This window comes from Aquarana catesbeiana, linkage group LG03, assembly GCF_042186555.1.
Source record: "Aquarana catesbeiana isolate 2022-GZ linkage group LG03, ASM4218655v1, whole genome shotgun sequence".
Lineage (NCBI taxonomy): Eukaryota > Metazoa > Chordata > Amphibia > Anura > Ranidae > Aquarana > Aquarana catesbeiana.
The window spans coordinates 742382393-742400609 of NC_133326.1; the positions used below are offsets into that span (position 1 = coordinate 742382393).

General features: G+C 47.1%; 2 protein-coding genes across 3 annotated transcripts in view; both read left to right on the forward strand.

Moving 5' to 3' along the window:
- Positions 1 to 18217, forward strand: part of LOC141133877 (NACHT, LRR and PYD domains-containing protein 3-like) — a 225850-nt gene that overhangs the window by 17915 nt on the left and 189718 nt on the right. The gene's annotated exons all lie outside the window — the stretch shown is intronic.
- LOC141133874 (NACHT, LRR and PYD domains-containing protein 3-like) overlaps positions 1 to 18217 on the forward strand; it is a gene marked incomplete in the record, with an annotated part of 735962 nt that overhangs the window by 889 nt on the left and 716856 nt on the right.

Below are 18217 nucleotides of genomic sequence, written 5' to 3' on the forward strand. Positions count from 1 at the left end.
CTCCAGTAGCATGTCTGCAGTCTCTGACCGTCTCCTGTATCCTATCTGCAGTCTCTGACCGTCTCCTGTAGCATGTCTGCAGTCTCTGACCATCTCCTGTAGCATATCCGCAGTCTCTGACCCTTTCCTGTTGCATGTCCGCAGTCTCTGACCCTCTCCTTTTGCATGTCTTCAGTCTCTGACCGCCTCCTGTTGCATGTCTTCAGTCTCTGACCGCCTCCTGTATCATGTCTGCAGTCTCTGACCATCTCCTGTATCCTGCCTGCAGTCTCTGACCGTCTCCTGTAGTATGTCTTCAGTCTCTGACCGCCTCCTGTAGCATGTCTTCAGTCTCTGACCGTCTCCTGTATCCTGTCTGCAGTCTCTGACCATCCCCTTTATCCTGTCTGCAGTCTCTGACCATCTCCAGTAGCATGTCTGCAATCTCTGACCGTCTCCTGTATCCTATCTGCAGTCTCTGACCGTCTCCTGTAGCATGTCTGCAGTCTCTGACCATCTCCTGTAGCATATCCGCAGTCTCTGACCCTTTCCTGTTGCATGTCCGCAGTCTCTGACCCTCTCCTGTTGCATGTCCGCAGTCTCTGACCGTCTCCTGTTGCATGTTCGCAGTCTCTGACCCTCTCCTGTAGTATATCCACAGTCTCTAACCGTCTCCTGTAGCATGTTCGCAGTCTCTGACCATCTCTTGTAGCATGTCTGCAGTCTCTGACCGTCTCCTGTATCCTGCCTGCAGTCTCTGACAGTCTTATGTATCCTGCCTGCAGTCTCTGACCGTCTCCTGTAGGATAAAACCCAGAGCCACCAAGCTGGAGCCTTTTGACTGAGCCCTGCACGGTGCACCTGAGGGGAGGTCAGTGACATCGCTGCCAGGCCAATCTGAGGGGTAGTCACGGATGTAAGGGGGCACTGATATAAAGGTTCCCCCCTGTATTAGTAAACCCCCCTTACCTTAGTGTATTCACGGAAAGTGGGCTCTGGTCACCAGAGTGCCCACAACATCAGAGTTTCTGGTGTTCCCCTTTACATCAGAGTTTGCAGGATTCCCCCTTAAGTCGCATGGGGGAACTCAATTTGCGGACCCTGATGTAAAGAGAACAAAGTGGACTCTGATATAAGGTGGTCCCTGATCACCAGAGCCCCCCCACATCAGAGTTCCTCTTGGATCATGATTTGCAGCATTCCCCTTTACATAAGAGTTTCATTTCAATGCAAGGGGGAATCCTGCACACGCTTATGTAAGGGGGGATCCTGCACACTCTGATGTAAGGGGGGAATACTGCACACTCTGATGTAAGGGGGAATCCTGTACACTCTGATGTAAGGGGGAATCCTGCACACTCTGATGTGAGGGGGAATACTGCACACTCTGATGTAAGGGGAAATCCTGCACACTCTGATGTAAGGGGGAATCCTGCACACTCTGATGTAAGGGGGAATCCTGTACACTCTGATGTAAGGGGGAATCCTGCACACTCTGATGTAAGGGCGAACCCTGCACACTCTTATGTAAGGGGGAATACTGCACACTCTGATGTAAGGGGGAATACTGCACACTCTGATGTAAGGGGGAATACTGCACACTCTGATGTAAGGGGGAATCCTGCACACTCTGATGTAAGGGGGAATGCTGCACACTCTGATGTAAGGGGGAATACTGCCCACTCTGATGTAAGGGGGAATCCTGCACACTCTGATGTAAGGGGGAATCCTGCACACTCTGATGTAAGGGGGGATGCTGCACACTCGGATGTAAGGGGGAATCCTGCACACTCTGTGGCCCCCCCTCCCCAAAGCACCTTGTCCCCATGTTGATGAGGACAAGGGCCTCTTCCCGACAACCCTGGCCATTGGCTGTCGGGGTCTGTGGGCAGGGGGCTTATTGGAATCTGGGAGCCCCCTCTAATAAGGGGGGCCCCCAGATCCCGGCCCCCTACCCATTCACCTAGGGAAAAAGTGTCAATAAAAAAAACATTACACAGGTTTTAAGAGTAATTTATTAGACAGCTCCGGGGGTCTTCTTCCGGCTCCGGGGGTCTCTCCGGTTGTTCTCCGCGCTCTCCGGGTCTTCTGCCAGACTCCTCCGCTATCTTCTGCTCTTTTTGACACTGTTTTGCTAGCAGGGGCCCGGACTTCTGCCTTCTTTTCTTCCTCCCTCTTCTCTTCTTGAGATGTTGACACGATGCTCTCTCCGGCTGGTATGCTCTCTGAGTGCTCTGATGTGACTTATATAGGCGGTGACCCCGCCCCCTTATGCCGTCACAGTCTCTGGGCATGCTGGACTGTGACGTTTTAGGGGGGGCGTGGTCAACATCACCCGGTGACCCCGCCCCCTTATGCCGTTACAGTCCCAGCATGCCCAGGGACTGTGACGGCATAAGGGGGCAGGGTTACCGCCTATATAAGTCACATCAGAGCGCTCAGAGAGCATTCCAGCCAGAGAGAACATTGTGTCAACATCGCAAGAAGAGAAGAGGGAGGAAGACAAGAAGGCAGAAGGCAGGAGACTGGGCCGCCGCTAGCAAAAGAACGGCAAAAGAGCAGAAGATAGCGGAGAAGCCCGGCAGAAGACCTGGAGAGTGCAGAGAAAAGGTAAAACAACGGGAGAAGAGGCCGGAGACAGCGGAGAAGAACCGGAGAGACCCCCGAAGTCGGAAGAAGAACCCCGAAGTCGCAAAAAGACCCCCGGAGCTGTCTAATAAATTACTTACCTGTGTCGTGTGCTTTTTTTTATTGACACTTTTTCCCCCAGGTGAATGGGTAGGGGTACCATATACCCCATACACATTCACATAGGGTGGGTGGCCGGGATCTGGGGGCCCTCTTATTAAAGGGGGCTCCCAGATTCTGATAAGCCCCCCACCCGCAGACTCCGACAACCAACAGCCAGGGTTGTCGGGAAGAGGCCCTTGTCCTCATTAACATGAGGACAAGGTACTTTAGGGTGGGGGGGGCGCAGGGCACCCCTCCCCCAAAGCACCCCCCCATGTTAAGGGCATGTGGCCTGGTATGGTTCAGGAGGGGGGGTGCTCACTCCCGCTTTCCTGACCGGCCAGGCTGCGTACTCGGATAAGGGTCTGGCATGGATTTTGGGGGGACCCCCATGCTGATTTTTTTGGCATAGGGGGTTCCCCTTAAAATCCATACCAGACCTAAGGGCCTGGTATGCCCCGTGCTTGCCGCAATAGGAAAATAGTTTTTTCCTATTGCAGCGAGTGCAAAATGCAGTACCCTGCCCCTGCGTCGTATCTGGTCCGTCGGACCAGCATGCAGACGAATGGGCTCTCCATCAGGAACTGAGTCCAGCGGACTTACGACGGAAAGATTTGAAACATTTTTCATTTCTAGGTCCTGCGGACTTTTGGGAAAAAAGTCAGCGGGAGCCTACACACGATCGGAATGTGCGGCGGACTCCGGTCTGCCAAACCAAGTATGCCGTAAAGTCCAGTAATGTGTACACGGCATTAGGAGTGTGTCTATGGGAATGTTTGACCATTCTTCCAGAAGAGCATTTGTGAGGTCAGGCACTGATGTTGGACGAGAAGGCCTGGCTTGAAGTCTCCGCTCTAATTCATCCCAAAGATGTTCTGTCGAGTTGAGGTCAGGACTCTGTGCAGGCCAATCAGGTTCATCCACCCCAAACTTGCACACCCATGTCTTTATGGACCTTGCTTTGTGCACTGGTGGGCAGTCATGTTGGAACAGGAAGGGGCCGTCCCCAAACTGTTCCCACGAAGTTGGGAGCATGAAAATGTCCAAAATGTCTTGGTATGCTGACGCCTTAAGAGTTCACTTCACTGGAACTAAGGGGCCAACCCTAACCCCTGATGGGCCAACCCTAACCCCTGAGGGGCCAACCCTAACCCCTGAAAAACAACACCACCCCATCAGTGGCAGCCTGTGTGTGTAAATGACTCCAGCACTGTCTGAAAACCTAATCTAAGGGGCACTGCTGCAAAAACCTGTAAGTCTGATCCAAACAGAAAAATAAATAGATGAGATAGTGATGGTGTTTGCACTGTGTGAATAAGAGATGAAAGGAAGGGGAGTGCTGCAAAAAGATGCCAGTGATATGTAGAAACTGAAAAAATGTGAAAGAAAAACAAAAATCATATACATGTTGTCACCAAATAATCCTCGTTATAAGAAATCCTAGTACATCCAATAATGACTAGTGCAGTGTAATAATACAATAAAAAAATGAACACGTGTGAAACATAAAAAATATATACCAAATCATATGCCACATAGAGTTAAGTGGATGCTCATGTAAATACACACAGTAATTAATCCCAGACAAAATATTGATAAAATATATAAAAGTAGCAGAAAGTTCATATAGTAATATGGTATAATGGAAGAAATCCATGTAGGGCAAAAATCGATCAATCCCACCACCAGGAAACACAGGTGTCCAAAATACAATCTTCAGTGATGACACCTCTGTGTCTGCAAGCAGCTGACCTCACTGCTGTAATGTGTACAGCATATACTGGTCACAGAAATCAATAAATCTCTTCCACATACAGTACTTGACTGTGAGATTGTGTTTCCAGAGCGATCCCATTGCGCTGGTTCTCAGTGACAGGGTACTGTGCATCCGGAGCTGGCTCACTCATCGGGAAAGGAAAACTTTTGTTCCTTTCGCGATGAGCGACAGGCAGTGCTGACAGCTTTCTGGTATGAATTCTGAGGGGGAACGCCAAATTTTAAATGAAAAAAATGGCGTGGGTTCCCCCCCAGGGGCATACCAGGCCCTTAGGTCTGGTATGGATTGTAAGGGGAACCCCCTACGCCGAAAAATCGGCGTGGGGGTCCCCCCCAAAATCCATACCAGACCCTTATCCGAGCACGCAGCCCGGTCGGTCAGGAAAGGGGGTGGGGACGAGCGCCCCCCTCCTAAACCGTACCAGGCCGCATGCCCTCAACATGGGGGGTTTGGTGCCCTGGGGGAGGGGCACCCCAAAGCACCTTGCCCGCATGTTGATGATACAAGGGCCTCTTCCCAACAACCCTGGTCATTGGTTGTCGGGGTCTGCGGGCGGGGGGCTTATCGGAATCCGGACCCCCTTTAATAAGGGGGCCCCCAGATCCCAGCCCCCCACCCTATGTGAATGAGCATGGGGTATGTGGTACCCCTACCCATTCACCTAGGAAAAAAAAAGAGTCAACAAAAAAAACACACTACATAGGTTTTAAAAGTAATTTATTAGGCAGCTTCGGGGGTCTTCTTCCGACTTCTTCTCCCGGTGTTTGATCTCTTCTTCTCCCGGGCCCCTCCGCTATCTTCTTCCAGCTCTCTTGCTAGCGGGGGCCCGGTCTGCTGCCGCTGTCCGGTTCTTCTTCCATATCTTCTGCCGGACTCCCCCGCTATCTCCTTCCAGCTCTATTGCTAGCGGGGGGACGGTCTGCTGCGCTGTCTTGTCCCCTCTTCTCTTCTGCTTCTTCTCTTCTTTTGATGTTGACATGACGCTCTCTCCTGCTGGAATGGTGTGTTTGAGCTGCGGAGCCATTTATATAGACGGTGACCCCGCACCCTTGTGACGTCACATTCACAGCATGCGCAGGGACTCTGGGGTCATGCCCCCTTATGACCCCAGAGTCCCTGCGCATGCTGTGAATGTGACGTCACAAGGGTGCGGGGTCACCGTCTATATAAATGACTCCGCAGCTCGGACACACCATTTCAGCAGGAGAGAGCGTCATGTCAACATCAGAAGAAGAAGAGAAGAGGGGACAAGACAGCGCAGCAGACCGCCCCCCCGCTAGTAATAGAGCTGGAAGAAGATAGCGGGGGAGTCCGGCAGAAGATATGGGAGAAGAACCGGACAGCGGCAACAGACCGGGCCCCCCGCTAGCAAGAGAGCTGGAAGAAGATAGCGGAGGGGCCCGGGAGAAGAGGCGGAACACCGGGAGAAGAAGTCGGAAGAAGACTCCCGAAGTCGGAAGAGACCCCCCCCCGGAGCTGCCTAATAAATTACTTTTAAAACCTGTGTACTGTGTGTTTTTTTATTGACACTTTTTTTTCCCTAGGTGAATGGGTAGGGGTACCATGTACCCCATACTCATTCACATAGTGTGGGGGGCCAGGATCTGGTGGCCCCCTTATTAAAGGGGGCTCCCGGATTCCGATAAGCCCCCCGCCCACAGACCCCGACAACCAATGGCCACGGTTGTCAGGAAGAGGCCCTTGTCCTCATCAACATGGGGGCAAGGTGCTTTGGGGTGGGGGGGGCCCGCAGGGCGCCCCCCTCCCCTAGGACACCAACCCCCCCATGTTAAGGGCATGCGGCCTGGTACGGTTCAGGAGGGGGGGGCGCTCGCTCGTCCCCACCCCCTTTCCTGAAGGGTCGGGCTGCGTGCTCAGATAAAGGTCTGGTATGGAATTTGGGGGGACCCCACGCAGATTTTTCGGCGTAGGGGGGGTTCCTCTTACAATCCATACCAGACCTAAGGGCCTGGTATGCCCCTGGGGGGAACCCACGCCATTTTTTTCATTTAAAATTTGGTGCGGTGTTCCCCCTCAGGATTCATACCAGACAGCTGTCAGCACTGCCTGTCGCTCATCGCTATCTCGGCGCTGGCTCCCGCGATGGGGCTCGTAGGTGTCAAATCTCGTCGAGAAAAGCGGCGAGATTGACACAATATCGCGGTCACCTACTGTACGGGATTATGAGTGTTCTCTCTATATATTTACATAAATATCCATTGAGTCTATATCTGACAACACCGGGGAGCGGATTCCATATAAAGGACATATTAACTTGGTGTTCATGGATTGACGCCTATGCTCCTTTTTAAAAAATGAGAGCATCCACTCCGCTCTATGTGGCCTATGATTGGTATATATTTTTTATATGTTTCACACATGTTCATTTTGTATTAATACACTGCACTAGCCATTATTGGATGTACTAGGATTTCTTATAACGAGGATTATTTGGTGACAACATGTATATGATTTTTGTTTTTTTTTCATATTTTTTCAGTTTCCACATATCACTGGCATCTTTTTGCAGCACTCCCCTTCCTTTTATCTCTTATTCACACAGTGCAAACACCATCACTATCTCATCAGTGGCAGCCTGTCCATTAAGGGCGCACGGGTGCCGCCGCCCTATCCATGTGTCCAGCCCCCTAATCTACATGCAGGGCACCAGACGCATGGATTCCAATGGGGTTGGAAAGGCTCTAAAAGGGTTCAAAAGAAGGGTGGGCTCGTGGTAAAGAGCACTGCGCTCCGAGCCCACCCAGTTGTGTGACAATAGCGATTAAATATTCACTATTCTCACACTGATCCTCCACCCAGCCAATCAGAAAGTGGGTCCTGAGACCCGTCACCCGATTGGCTGAAAGGACAGGTGATCCTTTTGGTTGCTTAGGCGGAGGAGGCAGAATACGCATGGTGGAAGCCACCATGATGCAGAGGAGGGGCAGACGCCCACCCACTGCCCGTCACCCATAGGGGCGCTGCCCGCAACCTACATGGGGTAAGTGCGGGGCTGGATGACTGGCTGCAAGACTCCCAGGGGGGAGGGTGACCCAATCAATTGGGAACAGGGAGTGGAGCCACCAGCCGACCAGAGGGGGGTAGCTGTTTCCCACCTAAAAAAAAAAAAAAAAACACCAGCCCCCACTACACATCATAATAACTCTCCACCAAATGATTTGGATCAGTGCACAAAGCAAGGTCCATAAAGACATGGATGATGGATGAACAAGTTTGGGGTAGATGAACCTGACTTGCCTGCACAGAGTCCTGACCTCAACCCAATAGAACACCTTTGGGATGAATTAGAGCAGAGACTGCGAATCGGGCCTTCTCATCCAACATCAGTGCCTGACCTCAAAAACACTCTTCTGGAAGAATGGTCAAACATTCCTATAGACACACTCCTAAACCTAGTTTCCCAGAAAGTCCGGCCGTGTGTACGCGGCATAAACCTTGTGGACGGCCTTCCCAGAAGAGTTGAAGCTGTTATAACTGCAAAGGGTGGAGCCAACTCCATATTGAACCCTACGGACTTATGCTGGCCATACACTATACGAAAAATCGGCCGAAAAATCGTTCGTATAGACACTTTGTTCATTTTTCGGCAAGTTAATGGGCACAAATCGATAATCGTTTGTGACGTTTTTGTGGTAAAAAAACGAACGGGATGTTTGGTAAATTTCTGCCGAACGTACGATAAATTGCAAGGTTAATGTGTTTCCCGTCCGAACTGTCTGCACTAGGTATATGTAAAAAAAACGAACAAAAAATTATTTATTCATGTCCACTGAACAATTTATCGGTCATTATAAGATGGCACGATCGTTTGCGGTCACGGTCGAACGTTCGTTTTTCGAAAATGGGTTCGGCCGATTTTCTGTATAGTGTATGGCCAGCATTAGACTGGGATGTCATTAAAGTTCATGTGTGTGTGAAGGCAGGCGTCCCAATACTTTTGGTAATATAGTGTTTCTCAGTGCTGCTGACTGATTGAAAATGATAATATTCTGCCCTGACTGATCGACTCAGTTTAATCAAATCCTATGGAAATTGATCGGATGAGACGTTAAGCCTATTAAATTGTTTGTGGATTTGATTGTTTTGATGGAATCACACAAAATGCAGCAAGCTGTACTTTTTTTTTTAAATGCACATAAAGGCAACACAATGGTATCAACAAGGTTTATTGAAATACATAAAAAAAATGTTTGCATATGCAATTGTATTGTATGCATTTGTACTATAATACAAAAAATAGTGCAGCGCTAGATTATAAATCAATATTAAATGTCCGTGAATGAACCATAAGTATCAACGGTGGTGCAGAGTGCTTCATGCAAATCCAAAGTGCTCTTAAATCCGTGCTCCCCCTCTTGTCAGTCAAACCGCTCACCTTGTTAAAGGGACCCCTGAACTAACAGGAAGGTCTAATAGGCGTTCACCACTCGAATGGTGGTCAGGGTAATGTCTTGGCTGAAAGGCAGGAACCTCTTCCTTAGTAGGGATCACCACTTATCTTTTCGGTATGCATGGAATGAACAAAGAAAATACATAGTGCTCTCTGTATAATTTTTAAAAACGATTCCTTTATTAAAAGACAGGTACTCACAAAATTAGCACTATGGCCAGTGCTAGGCTAAAAAGCGCATGGTAATTACAGATGACAGTCTAAGATGGCTGCAGGGGCGTCTAAACCAGGATGTAACCAATCCGCACGCGTATCATCCAGAGGACTTCCTCAGCGGTCTGTGGATCCTTAGGTATAGTCAGTATTAAATATACAGGCCCCCTGTTTAAATCATCTGTTATTAATTACTCCCGAGTGGCGCTCATCCAATCAGAACGCTCAACTCAGGAGTAGGAAGTGTAAGGAGGTGCATTGTTGATAGTGGTTTCCATAGCGATCGGCGTCGTGATGTCACGACGCCAGACCGCAAGGCTACCCCTCTGTACTCACTTCCCCTTCCTGGGTAAACAGGAAGGGGATCCAACAACTCCAATTGGTTATTGGACATGGTGGGGGCGTGTTAGGATAACCTATGACGCGAACGCACCATCCCCATAACCCGCCTTACGATCACTCGGGAGTAATTAATAACAGATGATTTAAACAGGGGGCCTATATATTTAATACTGACTATACCTAAGGATCCACAGACCGCTGAGGAAGTCCTCCGGACGATACGCGTGCGGATTGGTTACATCCTGGTTTAGACGCCCCTGCAGCCATCTTAGACTGTCATCTGTAATTACCATGCGCTTTTTAGCCTAGCACTGGCCATAGTGCTAATTTTGTGAGTACCTGTCTTTTAATAAAGGAATCGTTTTTAAAAATTATACAGAGAGCACTATGTATTTTCTTTGTTCATTCCATGCATACCGAAAAGATAAGTGGTGATCCCTACTAAGGAAGAGGTTCCTGCCTTTCAGCCAAGACATTACCCTGACCACCATTCGAGTGGTGAACGCCTATTAGACCTTCCTGTTAGTTCAGGGGTCCTTTTAACAAGGTGAGCGGTTTGACTGACAAGAGGGGGAGCACGGATTTAAGAGCACTTTGGATTTGCATGAAGCACTCTGCACCACCGTTGATACTTATGGTTCATTCACGGACATTTAATATTGATTTATAATCTAGCGCTGCACTATTTTTTGTATTATACCACGTGAAAGGATTTATATATTTGCCTTTAGTGTTCAGCAGCTTCGTTTTATCTGAGGGTTTTTGCGCTGACTGTTTGTCTCTTTGTAAATTTACTGTTTGGTTAATATATTTCGGTCTAGCAGCATTAACTATGGATATCTTTCAATATATTGAAAAAAGAGAAATTAAATTAGGAGAGATCTTTACCAGTAACCATAATTCTGAAGAATCTAATGCCCTGTCCACGGGTTTTAGAAAACTCGGTTATTTATTTGAGAAAAAAATCAAAACATGGTGGGACATTGTCTCATTTGAACAATACCTCACAGCCAAGTTAATCCCGAGGAGACTTAGATGGGAAGTACATCCCAACAATGGCCTCATGGATGAGCATTCGATGAAAGAATGGGAAATGTTTTTTACCGGTAAGGGTCTTGAGCTGATCGAGTTTCTCCTAGTACGTAAACGACGTAAGATGACTCTACTGGAAACTCAGATCACTGAACTCAAAAGCTCTATTGAGTCCCATAAGGAATCTGATGAGTTTATTAGACTTGCAGCTGAGTTAAAAAATAAACTAGTTAAATGGGATTATGAGACCCAAAATAAAAAGAAAAAGAAATATCTAAGAGATTTTGAGGATTTCGGGAAAGGGAATATTTATAAATGGCAAACCAAACCAGGTGACTCATTAACAGTTCCCTCACAAACAGTACCGACTAATAGAGAGCCCCCCATACTCCTTTTCTTACTCAAGAGAATGATGGTGGTAATTGTGAGCAGTTTGAATACAATAATCATGCCACCCCTGCCAATTCCAATCAATTTAGACCTGTACACAACAAAAGAGGTAAGAATAAGAAAGTAAGGGGGCCAGGGAGGGAGGTTTATGAATCACCCTATAGACAGTATCCCTGGAACCCTCCACATACAAATGATGTTATTTATCATCAAGAAACTTCTTATCCTGGGAATGGGCAGAATTGGAGTTATAACGATAACCAGTATTCTAACTATTCTCGGAACTTTCCCCCCAATAGAGGAAGAGGTTTTCAACATGTCAGAAATCCCATCCCTACCCAGAATAGGTTTACCCCCTTACAGAATGTTGGACCTAGGAGGGGAGGGGATTTTTACAGGTCCCCACATGGAAGGGGGAGGGGGACCCCTTTTGCCCCACCCAATCCGGGAGGGAGGGTGAATATGGGTCCGCCCCTGGGATACCCAGACAGCGGAGTAAGGAAAAGAAAAAACAGAGAGGAAGGAGAGGAGGAAGGCGAACTCAAAAGAGTCAGACCCCGGTAGGAGCTGGTATTTATAACCTCAGTGGCTCTTCCTTAACTGAGGATGAGATTAAAGTTTTAGATAAGGGCCTGAAATATGCCCCTACCCGTAACTTAAATAAATTCCAAACTTACATTAGTTTGCAAAAATTTATGAGGACCCTCAATATCAAGAAATACCACCTTTCGAATGCCATAGTGCGTAATTCAACTGATATTCAGAAATCTTCAATTACGCACTCCACTCTCCGCAATAAATCTGTTTTCAATCCCCCCAACCGAGACAACAAACATATGGAAGTTTTTAGGAATATGGTTAACAAAGATCTGGATGCATTGAAAGTCCGGAAAGTTAACGATCCTTTACATATCAAAAGAGGAATTGAGTCCCTGTTAAAACGCAAAGATCTGGTTATACGCCCAGCTGATAAGGGAGGAGGTTTGGTTGTCTTAAGTAAAACTTATTACAACAATGAAATGGAAAATATGCTGGCTGATCATAATACTTATGTTTTACTTACAAAGGACCCGATGCTCCAATACAAAGAGGAGTTACACTACCTTATAGCAAGAGGAAAACACATTGGTGTCCTCAGCTTAAAAGAAGCTTCATATTTGGACCCTTTTTTTTGCCGTACCCCTATCATTTACTTTTTGCCTAAAATACATAAAAACAGTACCCACCCCCCTGGTCGCCCCATAGTCAACGGGATTGACTCAGTCTCCTCGAGACTGGGTCAGTATATAGACCATTTCCTACAGCCTATGGTTATAAAAACCCGCTCTTTTGTAAAAGATACTAAACATATTATCCACATTTTAGAGTCTCTCCCACTCACATCTTCATGTGTACTAATTACAGCGGACGTTAGTTCCCTTTACACGATCATTAGCCATGAAGATGCGCTAACTTCAGTACAGTGGGCATTCGGATCAGCTGATCTGACAAAAAGACAAAAGAACTTTATTCTGGATTGTTTAAGATTTTGTTTAGCCAAAAATTATTTTTGGTACAATAGACGGTTTTTCCTCCAAACAAGGGGAGTGGCAATGGGGGCTCGTTTTGCTCCCAGTGTTGCCAATTTATTTATGGCACACTGGGAGGAAGAAGTGATCTACAAGAACACACCCCCTGAACTCATCTGTTACCAACGGTATATCGATGATATCATTATGATTTGGAACGGTGACCGATCGAACCTTGACATTTTCATGAAAAAATTGGATGAGAACAATAGAAATATTGTCCTCTCCTGGAATGTGGGAATCGATCATGTCACGTATCTAGATCTTGATATACATCTAAAAGACAACGGGTTAGAATTAAGAAACCACTTCAAACCCACTGACCGTAATGCGTACATCCCCCTTGGCAGTTGCCACCATTTACAATGGTTGTGCAACATTCCCAAGGGACAATTTGTACGCATTAGGCGGAATGAACAGGAGTACCTTGTACAGTCTGAAATTCTATCAACACGTTTTGTCCAAAAGGGATACAAGAAATCAGACATTACGAAACATATTGAGACTGTCCGCAAGATGGATAGAACCACACTCGTTTCTAATGGTCCTAGGGTTAAACAAGACAATACAGGGAATATAAGGATTGTTTTGGACTATAACGTCCAATACAAGAAATTCGAAAAGATCATTCGGAGGTATTGGCCCATTTTAAAGCAAGACAAAACGCTTGGCCCTGTCCTTCCTGAACGTCCCCAGTTTGTCTACAAAAGGGCCCCCTCCCTCAGAGATAAGCTAGCCCCGGGGGTCATTGACCCACCTCTTGCTTCCGAAAATAGGTTATCCAACCTCTTGACAGGTTTTTTTGCATGTGGACGTTGCCCAGCCTGTAAACAAGCTAGGGGGAATATCAAAAAACGTAAAGAATTTACAGCCACAGCAACGAAAAAGACTTATCAGATTAAAGATTTTATCACATGCTCCACGCCAGGGGTGGTTTATATTATGGAATGTGAATGCGGCTTACAATATGTGGGTAGAACGTCTCGCCCCTTGCATATCCGTATTGGAGAACACATTACTAATATTAAAAAAGGACTAGACTCACATAATGTCTCCAAGCATTTTAAATTATGTCATAAGCGCAGTCCCGCCAAATTGAAATTTTGGGGAGTCGAAAAGGTTACACCCCATTGGAGAGGGGGTAACTTTATAAGACAATTGAGCCGCCGCGAGTCTTTTTGGGTGTATGAGACCCGTGTGGGAGTACCCAAGGGGCTCAATGTCGAGTTCGATTTGAACTGTTTTATTTCTGACAGATAGTTTATTTTTTATCATGGAGGCCTTTATGTTTTTATATATTTAAATATCTGGGATTTACTGATTTGTTTTTTGTATGATGGCTTTGTTGTAAAAGGTGGCTGCAGGGAAGTGTCTTATTTAGATTAATACATTTTTATTCCTTATGGTGGGACACTTTTTCATCATCATTTTATTTTTTTATTTTTTTATTTTTGTTATTATACTCTGTCCTTCAGATCTATCCGTTTTAAATAGTGATAATATGTGATCATGTTTGCTGAATTAGAATAGCTCAACACAATGGTGCTGATTGCATTAGCGGTTTATAGGTATTGATTTTCCTTCTCCTTTTAGAAGACGCTACCTAGTATAACTATCCCTTCTCTGCTTACACTTCTTTTCAGCTGCAGAGGGATTGGTACCATGTGACACACCTTCATCCTATCCTAGCTCATTTGGTCTCTGTCTTCAACTAAAGAAGGAGGTACCTATTGACGCAGGTGATCACGTGACCGGAAACCGCGTCATTATGGTGACGCGATCGCGTCAGGGTGATGATTCGACCGCGCTGCAGTTGCGCAGTGTGGGACGCCCCTGACGTGGAAGGAAGTCTTTTCCATTAGACGTAGCGAGCCACGTGATCGTAAGGCGGGTTATGGGGATGGTGCGTTCGCGTCATAGGTTATCCTAACACGCCCCCACCATGTCCAATAGCCAATTGGAGTTGTTGGATCCCCTTCCTGTTTACCCAGGAAGGGGAAGTGAGTACAGAGGGGTAGCCTTGCGGTCCGGCGTCGTGACATCACGACGCCGATCGCTATGGAAACCACTATCAACAATGCACCTCCTTACACTTCCTACTCCTGAGTTGAGCGTTCTGATTGGATGAGCGCCACTCGGGAGTAATTAATAACAGATGATTTAAACAGGGGGCCTGTATATTTAATACTGACTATACCTAAGGATCCACAGACCGCTGAGGAAGTCCTCCGGACGATACGCGTGCGGATTGGTTACATCCTGGTTTAGACGCCCCTGCAGCCATCTTAGACTGTCATCTGTAATTACCATGCGCTTTTTAGCCTAGCACTGGCCATAGTGCTAATTTTGTGAGTACCTGTCTTTTAATAAAGGAATCGTTTTTAAAAATTATACAGAGAGCACTATGTATTTTCTTTGTTCATTCCATGCATACCGAAAAGATAAGTGGTGATCCCTACTAAGGAAGAGGTTCCTGCCTTTCAGCCAAGACATTACCCTGACCACCATTCGAGTGGTGAACGCCTATTAGACCTTCCTGTTAGTTCAGGGGTCCTTTTAACAAGGTGAGCGGTTTGACTGACAAGAGGGGGAGCACGGATTTAAGAGCACTTTGGATTTGCATGAAGCACTCTGCACCACCGTTGATACTTATGGTTCATTCACGGACATTTAATATTGATTTATAATCTAGCGCTGCACTATTTTTTGTATTATACCACGTGAAAGGATTTATATATTTGCCTTTAGTGTTCAGCAGCTTCGTTTTATCTGAGGGTTTTTGCGCTGACTGTTTGTCTCTTTGTAAATATGCATTTGTACTGCATTCAAAAAAAAACATTTGAGTGCATCTGAGTGTTGTAAACGAGTCCTGAAGAAGTTCAGAGGGTGAGTTTAAAGTGGTTGTACACCCTGCATTACGGATGAGCCGAACACCCCCCTGTTCGGTTCGCACCAGCACATGCGAACAGGAAAAAAGTTCATTCGAACATGCGAACGCCGTTAAAGTCTATGGGACACGAACATGAATAATCAAAAGTGCTAATTTTAAAGGCTTATATGCAAGTTATTGTCATAAAAAGTGTTTGGGGACCTGGGTCCTGCCCCAGGGGACATGGATCAATGCAAAAAAAGTTTTAAAAACGTCCGTTTTTTCAGGAGCAGTGATTTTAATAATGCTTAGAGTCAAACAATAAAAGTGTAATATCCCTTTAAATTTCATAGCTGGGGGGTGTCTATAGTATGCCTGTAAAGGGGCGCATGTTTCCCGTGTTTAGAACAATCTGACAGCAAAATGACATTTCGAAGGAAAAAAGCCATTTAAAACTACTCGCGGCTATTGCATTGCCGGTCCGACAATACACATAGAAGTTCATTGATAAAAATGGCATGGGAATTCCCTACAGGGGAACCCCGAACCAAAATTTAAAAAAAAATGACGTGGGGGTCCCCCTAAATTCCATACCAGGCCCTTCAGGTCTGGTACGGATTTTAAGGGGAACCCCGTGCCAAAAAAAAAAAAAACAGCGTGGGGTCCCCCCAAAGATTCATACCAGACCCCTATCCGAGCACGCAACCTGGCAGGCCGCAGGAAAAGAGGGGGGGACAAGAGAGCGCCCCCCCCTCCTGAACTGTACCAGGCCACATGCCCTCAACATTGGGAGGGTGCTTTGCGGTAGCCCCCCAAAACACCTTGTCCCCATGTTGATGAGGACAAGGGCCTCATCCCCACAACCCTGGCCGGTGGTTGTGGGGGTCTGCGGGCAGGGGGCTTATCGGAATCTGGAAGCCCCCTTTAACAAGGGGACCCCCAGATCCCGCCCCCCCGTGTGAAATGGGAAGGGGGTACGAAAGTACCCCTACCATTTCACTAAAAAACTGTCAAAAATTTTAAAAATGACAAGAGACAGTTTTTGACAATCCCTTTATTTAAATGCTTCTTCTTTCTTCTTTCTTCTATCTTCCTTCATCTTCTTCTTCTGGTTCTTCCTCCGGCGTTCTCGTCCAGCATCTCCTCCACGGCGTCTTCTATCTTCTTCTCCTCGGGCCGCTCCACACCCATGGCATGGGGGGAGGCTCCCGCTCTTCTCTTCATCTTCTTCTTCATCTTCTTCTTTTCTTCTCTTCTTCTCTTCTTCTCTTCTTCATTTTCTTCTCCAGGCCGCTCCACATCCATGCTGGCATGGAGGGAGGCTCCCGCTGTGTGACGGCGTCTCCTCATCTGACGGTTCTTAAATAATGGGGGGCGGGGCCACCTGGTGACCCCGCCCCCCTCTGATGCACGGTGACTTGACAGGACTGCCCTGTGACGTCACGGGGAATGCCACAGGGAAGTCCCTGACCCTGTTATTTAAGAACTGTCAGACGAGGAGACGCCGTCACAAAGCGGGAGCCTCCCTCCATGCCAGCATGGATGCGGAGCGGCCCGGAGAAGAAAATGAAGAAGAGAAGAAGAGAAGAAGATGAAGAAGAGAAGAAGATGAAGAAGAGAAGAAGAGAAGAAGATGAAGAAGATGAAGGGAAGAGCGGGAGCCTCCCCCATGCCATGGGTGCGGAGCGGCCCGAGGAGAAGAAGATAGAAGACGCCACGGAGGAGATGCTGGATGAGAACGCCGGAGGAAGAACCAGAAGAGCCAGAAGAAGAAGAAGAAGATGAAGGAAGATAGAAGAAAAAAGAAGCATTTAAATAAAGGAATTGTCAAAAACTATCTCTTGTCATTTTTAACATTTTTGACAGTTTTTTAGTGAAATGGTAAGGGTACTTTTGTACCTCCTTACCATTTCACACAGGGGGGGGGCGGAAACTGGGGGTCCGCTTGTTAAAGGGGCCTTCCAGATTCTGATAAGCCCCCCACCCGCAGACCCCCACAACCACCGGCCATGGTTGTGGGGATGAGGCCCTTGTCCTCATCAACATGGGGACAAGGTGTTTTGGGGGGCTACCCCAAAGCACCCTCCCAATGTTGAGGGCATGTGGCCTGGTACGGTTCAGGAGGGGGGGCGCTCTCTCGTCCCCCTCTTTTCCTGCGGCCTGCCAGGTTGCGTGCTCGGATAAGGGTCTGGTATAGATTTTTGGGGGGACCCCACGCTGTTTTTTTTTTTTTTTGGCGCGGTGTTCCCCTTAAAATCCATACCAGACCTGAAAGGTCTGGTATGGAATTTAGGGGGACCCCCACGTCATTTTTTTTTTACATTTTGGCAGGGGTGCCCCTTAATATCCATACCAGACCCGAAGGGCCTGGTATGGAATTTAGGGGGACCCCCACGTCATTTTTTTTTTAAATTTTGGTTTCGGGGTTCCCCTGTGGGGAATTCCCATGCCGTTTTTTTCAATGAACTTCTATGTGTATTGTCGGACCGGCAATGCAATAGCCACGAGTACTTTTAAATGGCTTTTTTCCTTCGAAATGTCATTTTGCTGTCAGACTGTTCTAAACACGGGAAACATGCGCCCCTTTACAGGCATACTATAGACACCCCCCAGCTACGAAATTTAAAGGGATATTACACTTTTATTGTTTGACTTTAAGCATTATTAAAATCACTGCTCCTGAAAAAACGGCTGTTTTTAAAACTTTTTTTTGCATTGATACATGTCCCCTGGGGCAGGACCCGGGTCCACAAACATTTTTTATGACAATAACTTGCATATAAGCCTTTAAAATTAGCACTTTTGATTTCTCCCATAGACTTTTAAAGGGTGTTCCGCGGCATTCGAATTTGCAGCGAACACCCCAAATTGTTCGCTGTTCAGCGAACTTGCGAACAGCCAATGTT